The following is a 13,610-nucleotide window of genomic DNA, read 5'->3' as shown; positions in this document are numbered from 1 at the left end:
TCCGGGGCGAGCCAGCCTCGCGGGCAGCGCCTTTTTCCAGCCCGGCGCGGGCGCGCGCGCGCGGGAGCCCCACCTGGCGCGGGCTGCGGTGAGTGGCACCCCTCGCGGCCAATGAGACGGCGAGCGAAGCCCGCGGGGGCCCGCCCCTCGCCCAGCTAGGAGAGGCGCATAGTGATACAAGAGGAGGCGGAGGAGCGCGTCCCGAGGCAGAGCGCGAGGCGGAGGAGCCAGGCCAGCCCACCCGCCGCCGCCGCCGCCGCCGCCGCCGCGCCGCGTCTCCTCGTGGATGGCTTAGGCGCTCCCGGCTGCCCCCGCTCCGCACCAGGGGCACTCCGCACCCCGAGGGTCAGGCAGGCCCGCCGAGGTACGCGGCACTGGGGGGTGAGGGGGGCTCGGGGAGGCGCAGCCGAGCCGCGCTGCGCTGCGCTGCGCTGCTGTCCAGGTGCTGCGACGAAGCGGCACCTGCTGGGCGCAGCCCGGCCCGCTCCGCGCAGCGCATCTCCTCCTCCGGCGCCCCTTCCGTGGGCACCAGCCGGGCGCCCCGCGCTCCGCCGCAGTTGCGCAAGGAGAGCTGGCTTCTCCCAGACGGCTCGCGGACTCGGAAGCCACTCGGGCGGCTTCAGAGACGCGTCCCCCGCGGGGCAGCGCTCAGGTCCTCCGCGGAGCGGCCCCGAGGCCAGCCTTGCTTGGCAGCTCCGTCACCCTCATCCAGGTGGGGGAGCGGGGCGGGGGGTCCCTGGCAGGGCGGGAAAGTGCCGCCGAAATTCGGGGCCCCGGTCATAGGGCGCCGCGCCGCGCCGCGCAGGAGCGGCGCATGCCAATTTCTGTCTCTACATGCACATTTAGAGAGAATTACTGGCAGTTGTTTAAATCTCATAGGAGGCAAAGCAGCCAATTAATTTCTCATCCAAATACTCTCAAATAAAACAAACTGTTCAGTGAATTTGCAGCCTGTCTGCGATCATCTCGAACCGATGGAAAAGGTTTAAAAACAAAGACAAAAAAACCCCTTAGCTGTCATGCAGGGGAATGGGGTGGGGGGTGGGGGTTGCTGCATGTGGGAGGGTGACAATTAACCCTTCCCTCCCCAGCCTCAATTCCCCTTGGTAATTTCTTCCTGCCTTGCTATTAAGCTGAGAAAAGAAACCCATCCATTGGCACCAGTGGACACTCAGGGCTCTGGGGAATGGGGCTGGGGCTCTGGGAAATAGATTTGGGGTCACAGCCCCATGGGCCCAAGCTTAGCCACACCCCTGGAAAGCACCCTGCATATGCTCAAAGATACCCATGTCTTTGTGTTTCTTTCACATGTTCTAGGATTGAGCCATGGGATTCAAAATAGGTTTTGTATCCTGGCCATGGTTCCAGTCCGACTAGGGAGGTGTGAACTGCTTCCTGTTCAGCCCCCTTGCATGCTGGCCTTGATCCAAAATTCTTGGTGTTCTCCTGTAGCAATTTCCCTCCAAAATCTCTCTCCCTCTCTCTTCTCCATCCCATTTCAAAATGCAAATTCAGCGTCTGAGCTCATAAAATCTCCATGGCTGGCATGGTGGGTGTGGGATAGAGGGAGAAGGTTCCTGCCTCTGGGAAATAGCAGATGGGGAGAGGGAGGAAGCGTGTGATGTGCCTTCTCTCAGCAGGGGGAGAGAATTGGCAAGTCAGTCCTGCAGTCTGACTGTTCTCCAAAGGTCTGGGGGGGGGGGTATTTGTGCCCATTTTGCACTGATTTCAGAACATTGCACAGACAAAAATAGGGATGCTCTCCTGTACTTGCAACACCATTTTTTCACACCACCTAAGCATAGCCAACCCCCCCCCACACACACACACACATGCACATTGTGCAAGAGGTTCTGAAACCGGGCTTGTAAGTAAAGCTGTTTCCTAAAAATAGGCAATACGGTATTTAATCTTGCAATGGATCCGGTTGGACTTGTTAGAGAACAGTTGCCTTTCAAAACACATTCTGACCCGGTTTGCACATAATGGCAGCAAATTGTGGGTTAATATGGGAGGGGCCATAGGTCAGTGTGACAAGCACATGCTTTTCCTGCAGAAGGTCCCACATCTGGTCCCCAGTTTCTCTAGGTGGGGCGAGGAAAGAATCCTGTCTGACAATCTGGAGAGCTGCTGCTGCCAGTCAGTGTCAACAATACTGGGCTGGATGGACTCAGGGTCTGACTTAGTATAGGCAGCTTCCTAGGTTCCCACAGTTTGCCGGGGTTGCGTGCCACCGCCATTTTGAATATGCAACCTCTGATCAGCCCATGCAGACCCAGACACTATGGGTTAATTGTGTGTTAAACAATTCACAGTTAATTTGTGATTAATTCTTAGTTTAACCTTGGGTTGTTTATCCCACAAGTAATACATCATGACTGGGTTCGCACATCGCGGAATAACCTCCGATTGGAGGTTGCTTATTCAAAATGGTGGTGGCACATGACCGTAGCAAGTCGTGGGTTAATTAACCCACAATTTGCCACCATTTTGTGTGAATGGACTCTCTGTGTGGAAAGGTAGTTCTCTTGGAGGGATGGAAAGGAAGCCCACTCCCAGCATTTACATCTGCGTGCACCCTAGAGTCAAAAGGCCCCATTCAGAGATTTAACTTTTAAAGACTCAAAAGAGGGAGCTGATGCTGGATGGCGACTAAGGGCATCTCTACACCAGCCTAAATCCTGCGTTTAAAACGGGGCTTTCTGCTTCCATTTTAAATGCAGGATCACAGCTGACTCCCTGTCACACCCACTGCCTTTCCCCGCTCCGCTTGCCCCTTCCTTCTCCCTGTATCTGAGCCTTCCATTATCTTTCATTGATCTCACTCCTCCTCTTGTTGCTTCAAGGAAACTGGAGCAGAAGACAACCGGGTGGTTTGATAGCTCATTATCTGCAACCTATTTAAAAACGGAACAAAAGGTATTTAGTGCAGGAGATGCCCTGGAGGGTCATGGGTGCAAACTTCAGTGGAGCCCTAAGTCTACATGGGCACAATAAGCATATTTTAAAAGGCAAATTTCAATGTCTCTCCAAAACAGGACCAATGATTTATCAGGGAGAATTACGGGAAAACACAGACTCCAGACTGTATTTGGAGTGTACGTGATCATCTCTCAGCGCTAAAGCCTCAGCACTGTGGTGAGGCCAATACGCCTCACGTTGTCTTGCTAGTTGGTTGAATGAATGGATTGGTCAGTTGACTTACTCTTTGGGGTGCACGCTCTCTCGCGCACACGTGTGTGCACACACACACACCTCAATGCACGTGGAGCTTCAGGGATTCCCCACTGTCTTTCATGACAATATGGGGTCAGTCAGCCTTGCTACAGGAGCTACTTGCCCATAAAACGTTCTGCTTGCTTTCCTGTCAGCCCCCACAGAGCAGATTAGCCATTTGTGGCACCTTCATGGCTTAAAAAGAAGGGGGCAAGAATGAGCTTTCTTCCAAGTCACAGAACACTTCTAGGCTCAGTTTCCCAGAGGCAGTTCTTATTCACCACAGGCGAGTGGCTATTTTCAAGCCCGTAGAGATTAGGATGGCAAGGAGACCTTGCTTTGGCTTCTGATTTGAAATTCACCTTCTGGGTGGGAGAGTGCCAACACAGGTAAAGGAATGTTCTCCGCCTCCTTATCGCTCTGGGCAAGCCTTAGTTCCCTACATTGGTCACCCTTGGCTGTATTCAAGTGCTGATCAAACTGCATTGGGAAAGGGATGTTGTGGTGTCCCTGCCCCAGTAGTCCCACCGTTGCGAGCCAATGCCTCCTCTAGCAAGACCGTGGAGTGGGTTTGTAAGGCACAGCACTCTTCTGTGAAGGGGAGCAGTCAGGGCTTAATCTGAGACATGGGTTACGGCATTTGAAGAGGCCCTGGTGTGCTTCTCAGTATGGACAGAACACTTTTATCTCCCGTTTATTTCAAAGAGCAGGGGGACCTCTCAGTGTGTTGTGGCCCATGTTAATTCGTATGTGTGGAATGGGGGCTACTTGGATTTTTTTCCCCTCCAGCACCAAAATGTCTTTGGGCAGCCATCGTTCTTGAACCCTTAAAATTTTCACTTTACAAATCAGATGTACTCTGGCAATCTGATGCTCAACTCATCTACTCAGAAGTAACTTTGAAATAAATCAATGAGTCTGATGAATAAGTAGGCTTAGGACTGTTGCCTCAGGGTGGTTGTCACATACCCCAAATTTGAAGGTGTGGGAAGACTTCTCCTAATTTACCTCTCTAGCAGCCAGGTGACCAAACTGCAGGTGATAACTTCTGCAGTTTCCTTCCAGAATAAAAGCTCATCACGTTTTGGAATTCCACCCCACATGGGAAAAAGTAGGCTGGAGAAGAGGTTGGTTTGTTTTTAAATTTGAAATCTCAAAGAGGGAGGGGGTGGATGCTCCACTACTGCATGGCTCATACCATTCGGAAGTTTCTCCTAATGTTTAGCAGAAATCTGCTTCCCTGCAATTTCCCCCCTTGGTTCTAGCCCTGCCCTCTGGCACAATGGAGACCAGCCTGCCCCATCTCCTGTGTGGCACCCTTTCAGTGATCCTGTGCCTTTCCTTCCTAGGTGATGTTATTTAGTTTGGAGCAAATCCAGCCCTGGGATCCTTTGAAATGTGCATGTGGATGGAGTGGGGAAGGTGCCCGAGAAGGGACCAGTTAGAAAAATGAGTAAGCAAAGGGAAAGAGGAGGTCAGCAGAAGCAAGTGCTTGTGTGAGAGAGGGTGGGTGGCGGGTGAAGAACCTCTCGTTTGTGTGTGGGAGGAGGGCAGGGGAAGAACCTGCTCTGGTGAGCAAGGAAAGTGAAAGCGTTTCTATAAATTATTCCCTTCCACAAAGTGCTTCTATAAATTATTCCCTTCCACAAGTATGCACAGAGGGACATGGAGGGAGTGGTTTCCCTTTCATCTGAACAGGGTCCTCAAGTGCCCAGCAAATCAAAGGCGGAGATCAGAAAATATGGCACTTATATAGTGCTGTAGAGTGTTCAAAGCACACAAATGATCTTCTACAACAGCTCTCTAAGGTAGAACAGTATCACGATTCTGTATTGTTATTCTGTAATAGTTGTTATTCTGCTGTTGCAGAGGGGGTGGCAGAGTGAGGCCTGTTGCAGAGGGGGTGGCAGAGTGAGGCCTGTTCACTAAACTATGTACTGGCAGAGGTGAGATTTGAACCAGAGCCTCCCTATTCATAGCCCAGCCTCTCGCCCACCAAAGCACATCGCATCTTTGATTGTTAATCTGATGCCGGTTCTCCAACCCTCACCCTGTCACTGAGGGGTCCCCATGGCTGCTACCTCTGCATCTGAGGTGGCAGTTCCAGTACATGGATGCAAAGCTGAGGCAGTGTGGCCTCTCTGTAGTCTGTGGTTCTGGGTTTATCTTAGTTTTGGAAAGAAGGCCTGGAGGTGTCTGTAAGAATGTTGTGGGATGGTGGGAAAGCAGCACATAGTACACAATTATCATCTGATGTTCAAATGTGTGTGTTCCTTCTGTTTGTTGCCAGGATTGGTTTGTAGATTGTTGATGGCAATGGTTTTAAAAGAAAATTTCCCATAATACACTTACTTTTTCATATGCTATCTTTCTGTGTTGAGTTTCCTCCAGCTCAATTTGAGATTATAACCCACATATTGAGGCTCCCTTTATCCTGTTGGATATTCTGGGTAGAGAGGTATTGAACCCTCACTGACTTGCCCTCCATTCTCAAGATGTCAGGTACAGGATCTGGTGACTTTCCGCAGCCTTGTAGCCTCTAGTTGGCTGTTTTTGGTTTCTGTCCCTCAAGATTGTGGAGACGTTTTTTGATAGGCGAAGGCTTAGCTTTTGGAGAAGGGGAGGCCTCAGTGGTTAGGTGTAAACCTCTGGATCTTGCTGAGTTTCCTGTCCTTCCTAAAGGCCCCAGTGTTTGCTCCACAGCTCTCTGCCTAGTGCCACCCCACCCCTAACCATCTGCCAGGTTTCTCGTCCTCACCCACCCAAGTACCAGAAATCCATGCACACTGCAAATGGGATAAATAACACCTGTTTGAGCAAAAATAGATCTGTGACCAAAGGATGTCTTTCTTTTTCTTTCAAAAACAGGTGAGATTTTACCCTAGAAATAACCCTAAGCGAACAAGGGTTTTAAAGATAACAGAAAAACCCACCTTTATTAGCCCAAGTTCGGCTTCTCCTGGGAGAGTCATGCAAATGGTGGCTTCTTAACAACAGGGTTTCTGTTCTCTTATGCAAAAAAATTTCCCTGTCCCAGCCAGCATAGGAGGCCTGTGTTAACCAGAAAGGGAGGCAACTTTCTGCAACTCACAGGCTAGGCAGAGATTCCTTCAGCCCAGCCACAAATTTGCATTCTCACCCCTGCTGTAGTTCTCCCTGGAATTCATAGCAGTGGCTCTTGTGCATTACCTTTCAGGGTTTGACGGAGGAAAATATAGAGACGTATGGCCATAAGCAAGGTAAGAACATGAAATACGGCATTAGTGTCTAGTGGCTGTCACGTGCTCCTGAGCAATTTAGTAAAACTCAGGGTGCATCTTGAGAGTTCCGGTCTTGGGGAGTTGGAGTGTTTCCCAGTCTCTGCGGTCCAGATATGGAAGTGGAGCCATCTCAGAGCAGGCCCTGGCCGCCATGCAGCAGGTTGAAGCTGTCTACTTCAGGAGACACCATGAGAGAGAGGGGAGAGATGAAGGCAGAAACGGGTGTCTGAATGGTGCAGCCAGACTTTCTAAAGCATTGGCCCCAGCAGGTGGGCCATTATTTGGGCTCCATTTAAGGTGACAAAATGTACCAGACAGTGTGCACTGATGTGCCATCACTGCACATGGTTGATGGGGAGCACTAGAGGTCCCCCGCCCCACATATGCAGCCCACGTGATTGCCTTCTCATGATAAGTGTACAGGGGGTGAGGAGAGAGAAGTTGCAGAGAGAGGACACAATGAAGGGCAGAGAGACACCTCCACACACATACGCGCGCGCGCACACACACGGCATATGAATGCATGTCCTTTCATTTTCAGCAGAAGGCAAAGTGCCCAATGTTATGGCTCCATCTCTGAAATATGCTCTCTCAAATCCGCACTTTGTTCTGATCAGTTTCACTTCCTTCCATTTGGGTTTCCTATGTAATGTTGCTGACAACATTTAAATTAAGCTGGCCAAGAACAGAGCTAAGAAGCATGGAGATAGAAGCATGGAAGGTTCTCCAAGAAACCTTGAAAATTTGGGTTGCCCTTTTTAGTCTTGACTGTTTAAGCAAAGGCTTCCAACAAGATCTCAACTCATTTGCAAGTTAACCGTGGCCTTGTATGAAGCTGCCTTATACTGAGTTAAATCACTGGTCCATCTGGCCCTCGGCTCCACACCCTGACTGGCAGTGACTCTCCAAGGGCATGGCTAGAATTCTTCTCCCCAGCATTGCTGCCCAAGATGGGGATTGCGCAGGCAAAGGCACTCTCCAAACCTCAGACGCCAGATAGTTGAAATCTTGGTTTTACAACCAAGGTTTACCAACCTTTGTAAAGCTTAAGCTGATTCTCACATCAAACTTTGCTAAATTTGAGCTACTGGCTCCCTCTTCTAAATGTTCAAAAGTTGAGAGGCGTGCCCCAGAATGAACACCGCTATTGAGAAATAAATGGGTGTTCCCTTGCATTTCCTTCTGGTTTTTGCTGCTGTGGTTCCAGCACCAAACACCTACAGCACCCCATTAATGTTTGACGTGAAAATGGCTCTGCAGATTTGAATTTTCTATTTCTCCCTTGATTCTGCAGCCTGAACAGTTTTTTGTTTTATAAGCAAGGGAGGGAGGGGGAGAGAGAGAAAGATAAAGGAGGCAGCCGTTGGGGATGAGGACACAGCCCTCCCATCATGAAATATCTCTGCTGGACATTGCTTGGCCTTAGAATTTGGGGAGACAAGCACTGCTCAAGGGACTTGGAGAGGACATAATACAATACCTGCTTAGAAGTGGGGCGGATGGTTTTGTGATGGTGGTTTGTGTTCCTTCCCCAATGAAAAGAAAAAAGTTTTAATAGTGCGAGGTGTCCTTTTTTCTTCTTCTTTTACTTGATCATAAAAGGTCTGTGGAAGTAAGGGGGAGGAAGGACTGGGGAGGTGCATAAGGATGAAAGGGTTGTCTGGTAGCTTCAGGGATGTGTGCGGCTGCTGGGAACAATCTCGCTACAGTGCAGCTGTTGCCATGGTAGCTGCAGCACCAGCTGCTCTGTGTAACAGGGACGGGTGATGTGGAGATGACCCCTCCCTTCTCTGCCCCCAAATCTCACCATGAACATAAATACCCCAGTAGAGACTGGGGAGCCGGGGCGGGGGCAGGGGGAGCAGGCAACCAGAAACTCTTTAAGGGACAGCTCTTATTTGTAATCTCATTATTATTTATCAAAATAGGTATCTATTTTTGGTGTATCAGAACAAAATTTACAGGGACAGGAGAATGATAGCTTTATCAGGACTGACCAAGGTTCACAATGAAGCTAACAAGCTTTCCAGTCACACAGAACGCTTTCTTAGCCTGATTTTCTAAAAAAGGGGACAAAAGGAGATGGGGAGAAGATGATGCCCTCTTCTAAAAATAGATTAAAAAAAAAATTTGCCTAAGAAGAAGCATGGTGTAACTCAGAAGTCCACACATCACTTTGCCCTATAGTACTTTTCAGTCCTTTAAAATGCATGTCCCATTTTGTCCTCCTTAGATGGATGTGGCTTTGGGGCTGGCTGAACCAGCCCTCAGAATGAGACCCGGCAGACTCTCAAGTGCACCGCACTGGTAGCGCATTCAGGCTTCAGTATGGCCCAGGACCCACAAAGGCCCCATCCTAGAATCTGCGTCTTGACTGCCAGGCTCTGGACCATATGAAGTACTAACTATGCTATTATTTATTCAATTTATACCCCACTTTTCTGCCAAAAAAAAGCATTCAGGCAGCTAGGTTACTGACTCTGTGCATGTACAGATTGCATTTCATATGGAGCTGAGTCAAATTATTGCAGCAGCTAGACCCGGATTGTCTGCTCTGACAACCAGTATCTCTTCAAGCTCTTGGGCTGAAGTGTTTTTTGTTTCATTTATTATATTTCTATACCGCCCCATAGCTGAAGCTCTCTGGGCAGTTCACAAAAATTAAAACAATTAAAATACATTATAAAATAAAAAAACATAGTGACATAAAACAAATAGCACACAACAACAATAGCATATATCTAAAACAATTTAAAACAGCCAGCCAGAGACAATCAAGATATTCATTGTTGTTGTTGTTCAGTCGTGTCCGACTCTTCGTGACCCCATGGACCATAGCACGCCAGGCCTTCCTGTCCTGCGCTCTCTCCCGGAGCGTGCTCAAGTCGATATTCATTGCATCGGTGATGCTGTCTAGACATCTCATCCTCTGCCGTCCCCTTCTCCTTTTGCCTTCAAGATATTAATTATACGCTGCCAAATGCCTGAGAGAAGAAGCAGTTTTAACCTGGTGCCGAAAAGATGACAATGTTGGCACCAGGTAGGCCTCGTCAGGGAGATTATCCCTCTCCCTTGTTGCCACCCTCTGAACCTCCTCGGACAAGGCTCCCGGAGGAGGGCCTTCGATACAGAGCGTAGTATATGGGTCGGTTCATGCTGGGAGAGGCATTCTGTCAGGTACTGTGGTCCCAAGGTGTATAGGGTTTATAGGTCAAAACCAATACTTTCAATTGGGCTCGGAAGCATACAGGCAGCCAGTGCAAGCGGGCCAGAATCGGTCTTATATATTCAGACCTTCTGGTCCCCATTATCAGTCTGGCTGCCGCATTTCGCACATGCTGCAGCTTCCAAACTGTCTTCAACGGCAGCCCCACGTGGAGTGCATTGCAGTAATCTAACTTGGAGGTCACCAGAGCATGGACAACTGAAGCCAGGTTAGCCCTGTCCAGATAGGAATGTAGCTGGGGCACCAGCTGAAGTTGGTAGAAGGCACTCTGCGCCACTGAGGCTCCTTGAGCCTCCAGTGACAAAGATGGCTCCAGGAGGACCCCCAAGCAATGAACCTGCTTCTTCAGGGGGAGTGCAACCCCATCCAGAACAGGTTGAGTATCCTCCATCCGGTCAGCCAAACCAACCACTAACAGCATCTCAGTCTTGTCTGGATTACGTTTCAGTTTATTAGCCCTCATCCAGTCCATTGTCACAGCCAGGCACCAATTTAGCACACCCATAGCCTCGCCTGAAGAAGATGCAAAGGAGAAATAGAGCTGTGTGTTATCAGCATACTGATGACAGCACACTCCAAAACTCTGGATGACCATGCTCAACAGTTTCATTTAGGTGTTGAATAACATGGGGGACAAAACTGACCCCTGTGGAACCCCATACTGGAGAGTCCATGGGGCCGAGCAATATCCCCCAAGTACCACCTTCTGGAGCCTACCATCCAAGTAGGATCAAAACCACTGCAATGCAGTGCCTCCCACTCCCAACTCTGTCGCCCTAGAAGGATACCGTGGTTGATGACATCTAAAGCCACTAAGAGGTCATCAACAAGGTCACACTCCCACTGTCTCTCTCCTGACGGTCATCATACAGGGTGACCAAGGCTGTTTCTGTGCCAAAACCCGGCCTGAACCCCGACTGAAATGGATCTAGATCATCAGTCTCATCCAAGAGTGTGTGGAGCTGGTTGGCAACCACCTGCTGAAGAACCTTGCCCAGGAAAGGAACATTTGCCGCTGGCCTAAAATTATTAAGAAATTTCTGAGTCCAGGGAGGGTTTCTTCAGGAGTAGTCTCACCACCACCTCTTTGAGGCGGCCTGGGACCACTTCCTCTCGCAAGGAGGCATTAATCACCTCCCTGGCCCAGCCAGCTGTTCCTTCCCCGCCAGTTTTTATAAGCCAAGAGGGGCAAGGATCCAGTATGGAAGTGGATGCATGAACAGTCCAACCGCCTTGCCAGCATCCTTGAGCTGTACCAACTGAAACTCAACCAAGAAAACTGGACAAGGCTGTGCTCTGGACACTGCACCCGATTCACCTGCAGTAACACTGGAGTCTAAGTCCTGGTGGATGCAAGAGATTTTATCCTGGAAGTGCCTAGCAAAGGAATTACAGCAGGCTTCAGATGGCTCTATAGTCTCCTTAGGGGTTGGACTCGATGGCCTTATGGGTCCCTTCTAATTCTATTACTCTAGGGCCAGCATGTAATAGGCCATGAACGACCCTGAAAAGCTCCGCTGGATGGCATATGGAAGAATGAATGGAGGCAGTGAAATGTTTCTTTGCCACCCTCACTGCCCCTAAGTATACCTTACCATAGGCACACAGCAGGGTTCAATTGCATCCACTAAGAGTTCTTCCCCATCTGTACTCAAGCCGTCTCCTATTTTGTTTCATTGCTCTCGGCTCCGGGGTATACCGTGGAGCAGTACGAGCTCTACTCAGGAGAGGGCGCTCAGGAGCAATCATGTCAACTGCCCAGGTCATTTCTGCATTCCACAGATCAGCCAGGGCTTCGACATGAGAGCTGGACATATCAGCTGGAAAGCTCCCCAGAGCCCTCTGGAAACCATCTGGATCCATTAGCCTCTGGGGGCAGACCATCTTAATAGGTCCCCCACCCTTGCAGAGGGGAAAAGCTGCCATAAGTCTGAACTTCAGCAAGCAATGATCTGACCATGACAGAGTGACAGAAGCAAAGTCCCCCACCTTCAGATCACCATCACCCTGTCCAGTTGAAAAAACAAATCTCGAGTATGCCCCGCTACATGTGTTGGGCCGATGACATGTTGGGGCAGTCCCACTGTTGTCACAGAGACCATGAAATCCTGAGCTGCCCCTGAGAAGGTGCCCTCAGCATGACTGTTGAGATCCCCCAGAACCACCATTCCAGGGGATCTCAGCAATACACCTGAGAACACCTCCGTCAGCTCAGCTAGGGTGGGTGGTACACCAGCAGAATCCCCAATCTGTCCCACTGGCCCAGCACGAGGTGCAAACACTCCAGACCAGCAGTCACAGGGACAGGGAGCCTGCAGAGGGAGATGGGACTCCTATAGACTGCAGCAACACCCCCCCATCCCTCAAGTCCTCCCTGCTGATGAACCAAGTACACCAGCGGACAGAGCTGAGAGACACCAACTCCTCCCTGCTCACCCACCCAGGTCTTGGTTACGCATGCCAGATTGGCTGCCTCATCTTCTATTAAATCATAAATAAGGGAGGTCTTATTCTGAACCGATTTTGCATTTAACAGCAGCAGCCGGAGGCCCGAGGGCAGGCTAATAGGGCAACCACCATGCTGCAGGTGGGGGGAGGGCCAGAACACGGCACAGCCGTTCACTGTCTGGGCTGTGTTCCCCTAACCTGGCTAGCCCTCCTCCCAACGCCATATCTCCCTTGACCCTTAACCACGCTAGCTAGGGCCCTGACTTGGCCCCATACGCTCTCTCCCAGGCACATAACAAAGTTTTTGTTGGAGAGCAGCTAGCCCCACATATAACATGGCAAAGTTAATCAGCCAGAGGTTGGGGGGGGGGCTCTTGCCCTTTCATCCCCCCCGAAGCAGCTATCCCCAGAGGGGCGATCCTGCCTTTGGTGATGCTGCCACCGGGGCGCTGCCACCCTGCCTCAGGGTGGACAGGTAACAAGAGCCATCCCAGGAACTTTGAGCCCAGCTGGCCCAAATCAGCAATCGGCTGCCTGCTCCCAGGACTTTCTGCATGCAAAACAGCGCACTCGTTCAGAGCTTGGGGCTACTTGACACAGGATGGGAAGCCATTGCCAGTCGTCTGCAGATGGACGAAGGGGTTTTGGAGGACTGGTGCCTGGGTTATTAGGAAAAATAAGGAAAGCAAAACTGCTGGCGTCGTAATGTCTTTATGTAAATTGACGGTTGGCTGCAGTGGCAACATTGCATACAGTTCTGGTTGCTGCATCTCAAGAAGGATGCTGTGGAGTTGGAACAAGTGCAGAAAGGGGCAACCGAAAAGATCCGGGAGCGAGAGCACCTTTTCTGCCAGGAAAAGCTGCAGTGTTTGGACGTTTTTAGTTTAGAAAACCACCTGATAATAAGTTTATAAAATTGTGCAGAGACTAGAACTTGCGGTCATCCACTGAGGCCAACTGGCAGGAGACTGGGCAGTCAAAAGAGTACTTTTTCACACAATGCATAATTCACGTATGGGATTTGCTTCCACAGAACAGGATGATGGCCACTTAAGAGGGTTAGACAGATTTGAGGAAGTGGAGGTAAAGTCCATCAAGGTCTGCTTGAGGAACAGCTAAATGGAACTTCCATGTTCAGGGGTAATGTACCTCTGAATACCATTTGCTGGAGAACAACGGCAGGTGGGGCTGTTTCCTTCATGCCTTACTTGTGAACCTCCTGAAGGTGTCTGGGTGGCCACTCTGGGAAAGAGGTTGTTGGACTGGACTTGTGGTCTGTTCCAGGAGGCCCCTTCTTACATCCACCTTTCTCTATACAAAAATGTCCCACTCCTCACCACCTCTTCACCACTCCAAGGTAGGGGAGGCTGAATGGGCAAATGTTTCAGGTTGCACATAATCGCCCCATGATGGTGAAGAAAACATTGTGACTCCTGCCATTTTCTCTGGCGAAATTACTG

The 13,610-nt window shown here is 50.2% G+C and overlaps 1 protein-coding gene across 2 annotated transcripts in view; it reads left to right on the top strand.

The window, feature by feature from the left end:
- Window positions 1-208: 208 nt before the first annotated feature.
- The window catches only part of HPCAL4 (hippocalcin like 4), a 31,113-nt gene continuing 17,711 nt past the window's right edge, over window positions 209-13,610 (top strand). Inside the window, exons 1-2 of one of the 2 annotated variants that reach the window (XM_084816182.1) lie at window positions 209-364; window positions 6,413-6,455. The gene's annotated coding sequence lies outside the window, so the exon portion shown is untranslated. The remainder of the gene's footprint in view (window positions 365-6,412; window positions 6,456-13,610) is intronic. The other variant, XM_084816181.1, reaches the window with a different exon arrangement.

This window comes from Heloderma suspectum, chromosome 10 (assembly GCF_057233095.1).
Source record: "Heloderma suspectum isolate Gila_16-S chromosome 10, 16-S_ref, whole genome shotgun sequence".
Taxonomy (NCBI): domain Eukaryota; kingdom Metazoa; phylum Chordata; class Lepidosauria; order Squamata; family Helodermatidae; genus Heloderma; species Heloderma suspectum.
This window is presented reverse-complemented; position numbering and strand designations above follow the sequence as displayed.